The 6,815-nt window shown below is 40.9% G+C and overlaps 1 long non-coding RNA gene across 2 annotated transcripts in view; it reads left to right on the forward strand.

The window, feature by feature from the left end:
- The window catches only part of LOC128066850 (uncharacterized), a 33,635-nt gene extending 27,070 nt beyond the window's left edge, over positions 1–6,565 (forward strand). For both annotated transcript variants that reach the window (XR_008201253.1, XR_008201254.1), the window contains exons 2-3: positions 2,881–3,080; positions 5,684–6,565. This is a non-coding gene — a long non-coding RNA (uncharacterized LOC128066850). The remainder of the gene's footprint in view (positions 1–2,880; positions 3,081–5,683) is intronic.
- Positions 6,566–6,815: the final 250 nt, after the last annotated feature.

Below are 6,815 nucleotides of genomic sequence, written 5' to 3' on the forward strand. Positions count from 1 at the left end.
AGGCTCAATCCAGGTCATAAGTCAGCCTAACGAGATCTAGGGGCTGGGAGCAAATCGTGGGACATCTTCTGAGTGAAAGCTGCAGCCCAAAATATCCTCTGATGCCCAGTGGTGTGAGTGATGAGCTAGATGCTTACCACTTTCATACTTGCAGTTATTCAGATTCATGGCCAGCTATGTGGAATGGAGGAAGAGCAGAAATCAGGCAGAGGGAGAAAAGGACCCTGGGGTGCCAGGCACCCAGATGAAGAGATCACGCACAGATGAACAGTGCAATTTATGTTCTCTGGAAGCCACTGAAAGGAAAGACCTTGCGTGCTAAGTGGCTTCAGTTGTGTTTCTTTGCAACCCTGTAGACTGCCAGGCTCATCTCTGTCCATGGTATTCTGCAGGCAAGGATACTAGAGTGGGTTGCCATGTTGTCCTCTGCTGGATCTTCCCGACTTAGGGATCGAACCTGTGTTTACTGCATTGGCAGGCTGGTTCTTTACCACAAGCACCACCTGGGAAAGACCAGGATAATGTAAATGTGGTGAAATACTAAACCAAGCCAGCCCAAATGGTTCTGGATTTTGTTGTACCAAAAGGCTAATGATCTCTTTTTCCTGTCCTCTTTCCCCGGCTAAAGGGAAGACTTTGAATCCCAGCCCAGCTGCCGAAGGGCAGAGGGTTACCCTCTGGAGATGGGCAAGTGAGGGGGTCAAGGAGACGGTTACCTGTGTTTTGGCCCTCTCTTTCTTCTCCCACGTTCTGAATCATCTGGCTCAGATGGGGTTATGATTTTCTTTGGGATTTTCTTGGGTACGATGGATAAAGGAACTCCAATCCTAAATGCATTATAGCCAGCCTTTGAGAGTGCCTCCTTAGAAGGGTTGGAAGGGATAGTACCTTCCCCTTCAATACATTCCTCCTGGGAAGCCTCTTCACCATCCTCTTCCTCTGATTCACTGGTCTTAACAGGTCTTACAGGCTGTCGCCATGGACACGAGGGTGGGCCCCCATTAGAGAAGAGTTCTGCGGGTCAGTCAGCTTTAAAGCAATTACAGAAGGTAGCCCTTCACCCCTCTGCTTCCCATGAGAATATGGGAATACAATCTGATGGGGGAAATGAAACAGAAGAAAAGGAGCAGGGCACAATCTTTTAAAGAATGACATAATCTAAGGACATTACACAGGCTGAATATAGTCAAATAATTTCAGGATGGTGGACTAGACAGTTTCCAATAGACCTTGAGCCTCAGTACACTCTTTGTAACATATCAGGAAGCTAACTGATACACCCACAAGTGGGTGGAGGCCCAATTTAAATGTGAAAAAAACTTTTAGAAATATGTTTTAGGATCTTTTCAGATATTCTAAAACTTAAAACTTAAAGTGCTGAAATAACTGATGAAAGGTTTGTAGAAAACGGACCCCAGAAGGGGTTTTGTAGGTGATCAGTCAGGATTGACTAAGTCTAAAATAAGTTATTAATTCAGTAAATAAACCTTTAAGCTGGTGTAAAACGGAAATTCGGTTTTTCTCTGTTAAAACAGGCAAGTTTTCTGAAGATGCTAAACTGCCTTTAATAACAGATTTCAATTTATTTACCTTTTAAATAATCTGTATTTGCCTCTGGGATCTTTTATTGTCACTTGGCTGTTTCACAGTGACCTATGGCCTTGCTGTATTTTAAAATGTTTGTGTGTTCCTTTGACAGGGCTTCCAAGATCAAATTATAATAAAGTTCGTTTGACCTCTAACTAAATTTGAGGTGCTTCAAAGGGCCCCTGAGGGACCCCAAAGGGAGATACTAAACTAATCAAGGTCATTTGGTATGTTAAACTATAAAGGAAGTGTTTTCCAATAAATAAATAAGTTTTATGGTAAGTGGTACAGATATTCTAGAGATTGTATAGAGTTCCTAATAAAATATTATTAGTCATAATTTTTGTAATAAAGGTGTTGTATGTCACAACAGTAATCAGATTTAAACTTGCTTCCTTAAGTCTTTTGTTAATATACACAGTTATGGTTTTACTCTAATGTCTTTGCAAAATGTTTCCTCTTCATATAAAAAGGACTTTACAAGTTTCTGACTTTTAGAACATACTAATGAACTGAGTAAAAATAATTGAAGAATTGTATTGAGAAAACTGATGATTTCATAAAGCTGTTAACAGAAAGGATTAGTTACATAGAACTGAGTAAATTACTATATACAGTTGTATATGGTATCTGTCTTAAAGAATTATTGGTGTAAATCTGTGTTTTCCAGGTGTATGTAAAACTCCTTCAATTAATTATAACTTGCAGTAGTTTGGTAGATTATACCTGTTGGAGCATCTGTCTTTTTCTCTGTACCTGGTTGATCGTGCTAGTAACATATGCTTGTCTCAGAGATTAAGTCATGGATAAGTGTGCATGGCCAATACAGTGAAAGTGCAGATAGCTCATTAAATCAGTTACAACTCCTTTGGTCACTCAGTAATTATAACTGGATTATAACTGGTAATACCAATCATTAGTGAAATTTGTTCTTTGTTTTCAGATTGTGCTTTGTGTGTCTGTGCTGTACCATGTCATTGTCTGTATGACTTACATCCTCTTTAGTTTAGATTGTTGTCTCTTAACAGTAACTAGTGTGTAAATCAGGCCTCCAACAAAACTAATATGACTGAATACTTTGAGAAAATAATTGTAATAGTGTGATTCTAGGTATGGGAAGAAACAACAAGGGATAATGTCTCCTGGATTACAGTTAGAATCCAGAAAATTTTAATTATTGATTGGGCCTGGTCCAAAACTTGACACCTGGTGTGACATCAAGAATTTTTTGACTGAATTGGGATGAACCTTCCAGCGCCTTGGGACAAAAGTTGATCATGAAATGTTTTCCAGATAACGGTCATTCGTGACCAGGAAGGAAAGACCTGAGACATGGAATGAGCGATTGCAGCCCTTCAGTGTGAGTCAGTGGGCCCTGAGAAAGGGGAATGCCTGCCACCTGGCCTTCATTCGACTACAGCCACTCCAACCACTCCCTATGGTGAACCTAGAGGAAACTGAGAATGCAGGATTACAGGCCCCAGTTACCTAAGGTATATAAAATATGATTTCATGAGCCCAGAATCTTGCATCTTCCCATGCATAGAAAGATGCTAAATTTCTTAGCTTGAGATGCTACCTTTATGTTTAAAGTTCACTATTTCTAAATTTGCAGGTGTAAACTTCTCTTCCTTTTCCAAGAGGAACAAAGGAAGACTAGTCTTGACATTTAAAAACACCAGCACTAATGGCAGGCACTCCCAGGAAGATCCATCTGACAAGCAAAATGGCCCCCCTTTTCCCACAAGATTGTGAGATGGACATTGAGAAGGGGAATTGTATCCTGGAAGGGTTAATCTTAAATTTATACTGGGTCTGCTTCTGTGACTTTAACCCTTTTTGTTATTGTAAGCATTATGTATGGCCTGCAGCCTGAGCCACCCACCTACGAAGGACTGTAAAGAAGTGAAACTTAACACATTCCCCTGCCTTCCCATTCTAGGGGACATTTGCAAGCATTGAATAGCCTTTTTTACTTTACTGTGTTTCTTACCTCCCCCATCCAATTAAAAAACCTAGCAACCAGGCCCTGAGGAGGTGGTTATTTTGAGGTGCTAGCCTGTTATCTTCTTAGCTGGCTCCCCGATTTTAATTTCTCTTCCTTGCCTCAACACCTCATCTCTCAGATTCATTGGCCTGTCATGCAGTGAGCATAGCTAGCTAGCCTGGACACAGAAGGCTGTCTGAGGCTCTTAAATCTAAACGCTGTAAAGGTCTATCAGCCAGACTTACACATAACAAGCCTTGGTCATCTGAACAAGAAACCTTAATGCATACCAACTGCTTATAAACTAGTAAGTTTATATTGTAATACCTGGTTCATAACTAAGCATTTAAATGAAGCCATGAGGCTATTAACATCAGGCTATGGTAATTTACATTTTAAAGCCTCCTCTGTGCTGGAAACAGTTAAATCATACTAAGGATAATCAGTCTAGTAATACTAGAAAACAGGCTGGGTGCCTTATGGACAATATATAGTTTCCCTAAGAAATAAGGATTGGTACAGAACAAGCTAAGTCAGATGACTTTGGTATATACTGGGCTGCACCTAATGGAAGTTCTTAAGTTCTTATTTATGGCCTTGCTATTAACTGCTAGCTATTTTGTTTTATATTGTTTTGTATATTGCCTGTTTCATAAGTGTTGTCCCTTACATTACCAAGTATTTGACTGAGTCACTGATAAAATGATAGTATACAGTCCCATATAAGGTCAGTAATTGCAACAGTGTAACTCTAGATATGGGAAAAAAGAACCAAAGGGAATATTTTCCTGGACCGCAAGAGATTCAGAAGCACAGGTAGTCCACAGAGTTTTGAATACTGTTTTATGGCCTAGTCCAGTGACAGCACATTTAGTGGCCTATCAACAAAATCTTCATAAGACTTGGAATGAGCGTTCCTAGCACCATGGAACAAAATGGTCATGTAATGCCCTCAAACCATAGTCAGCTTCATGAACCTGAAGGGGCTCAGCCAGTTGGCACTTGCCATCTATCTCTACAGAAATTAAATCATGGCCACTGAAGCTGCTGACCTTCAATACCCCCTGAAAGGAATTCAGGGTGGAAATTAGGAATGAGGCACTCTGTGCTCTGGAAAAATTGTCAGAAGAGCCCTTCAGATAGTTAAACACTTTCAGGAGTAGGTATTTTGTAAGCCCTGAGTCTTGCATCTTCTTGTACCTAGAGAAACATTAACATCATTGACAGGGACAGTCGCTTTGGCTATTTAAGGAAAAATTATAGTTAAAGTCAACATAGAGTAGCTATGGAACTGACTAGGTGACACTATGGTGTGATTTCAGACAAGTCCTTGTATTGTTAACAACTTGAGTTTTCTGACCTGTGTTAGACTTAGGATACCGTCAGCCGTTCGAAAAATAAAAGCAGCAGATAACTACAGCCTTACTTTTTAAAGAAAGAAAAAGAATGTGAAGTCGCTCAGTCATGTCCGACTCTTTGCAACCCCATGGACTGCAGCCCAGCAGGCTCCTCCATCCATGGAATTTTCCAGCCAAGAGTACTGGAGTCGATTGCCATTTCCTTCTCCAGGGGATCTTCCTGACCCAGGGATCCAACCCGGGTCTCCTACATTGCAGGCAGACGCTTTTACCGTCTGAGCCACTAGGGAAGCGCTCCACTTTTTAAAGGTCTCTTCTTTTAACTCTTACATGTGTAGAATGAGAAATTGCTCTGGACTGTATGTTGCACAGAAAAAAAAAAATGCATGTGTAATGATCAATACAAGGTTAAGACCTACTTAAATAAACCTAGACAACCAGCTACCTGGCTACAAGTCTCCTTGAAGTGTTAAATCTAAATTAGGATTCAGGCTTAATTTTTTCTATTTTGTCTGTTAATGTTGAGGTTGTCGTTTCTCCAACTACTTCTGAGTCCAAATGGTTCCATTCCTTTGGACAGGATGACCCAAGCACTGACTCTGCCTGGACCACAATCAAAATTGTCATCAAACAAGACTTGGTTCTTACTCCTGCTTTGATCCCTAGCTGCAGTAACAGTTTTACTCATCTATGCCTCTGTTTTGTTTTTCTTTTTTCTTTTCTAAATACCTGTTTGATTTTGTCTCTCCAGATGACACAGATTCACATCAAGATAAAGATGATGTGCAAAGAAAACCCATGCCCCCAAAGAGATTACAGCCACTCCTCCAAACATCCAGTGGGAATAACCGCAAAAGTCACGTTGGGGCCCCTTAATAGAACAGGGTGAGAGCTCCATGACCCCAACTAGGTACGGTCTATGAGTTCTGTGTCAGCATTAAAGAAGTTATAGAAGACTGACCATCTGTCCCTCATCACCCCAATAAAGATTTCTTGGGGTTCACATCTCAAGGAAAATTTAAAGTAGGAGATAGATGGTCCCTGGGCTGAATAGCTGGTGATTTTCAAACGGAGCAAAACTGAAGTTTGTCCTCAGCCAGACAAGAATGACGTATTTCCCCTCCTCCATTGTTAGGAGGGGATAAACTGATGGGGGAGTTGTTGCAGTAAAAAGGGAAAAAGAGGAATGAGTTTTTCTTTTTTACTTCTCTGAGAGTAAAGAAGATAAAGAAGAACAGTGAGCAGACCTGAACATTCCTAGTTTATTTTACTTTAACTGCTCCTGATTCCGAATGTCTGTAACTAAGTTTGCTTTTCTGCTCCCTAGCTCTGCAGGAGCTACGCTTCACTTGACTCTATGCTAAATACATCATCTGTCTGATGTTTACCTTTACAACAGCCTTCCCCTTGTAGTTACATGTCAGAAAGAAGGCCTCAGAGCCACCAGACTGCCAGATGCAGTTATGGGTTACTGATGCCAGTTTATGACTGTCTTTGACATGATGCAAGAGGAAGAAATCACGATCCTATCACCTTTGTTTCCTCATCACCGACTCCTGACTGCTCCTGACTGTGAGCACCTGCCTTAGGGACACAGTTCTTGAGGCAGGAGCATGCTGCGTTCCCCTCTCCACTACCTGAGAATAAAAGGCACCATTCTGTTTCTTCCAAATTCTGCCTCTCTGGTTTTCATTCGGCTTCGGTGGGCAGAGAAGGCCAAGGTGTTGGCCAGCAACAGAAGGAGGTCAGTCAGAGAAAGACAAATATTGTATTACTTACAGTTGGAAGCTGTATATTCATACAGATGAACTAACTTACAAAATAGGCTCAAATGTAGGAAACCAATTTATAAGAAAATGTTAGTGGAGAGGCATCAATTTAGA

The sequence above is a fragment of the Budorcas taxicolor genome, chromosome 21 (genome assembly GCF_023091745.1).
Source record: "Budorcas taxicolor isolate Tak-1 chromosome 21, Takin1.1, whole genome shotgun sequence".
NCBI classification, from domain to species: domain Eukaryota; kingdom Metazoa; phylum Chordata; class Mammalia; order Artiodactyla; family Bovidae; genus Budorcas; species Budorcas taxicolor.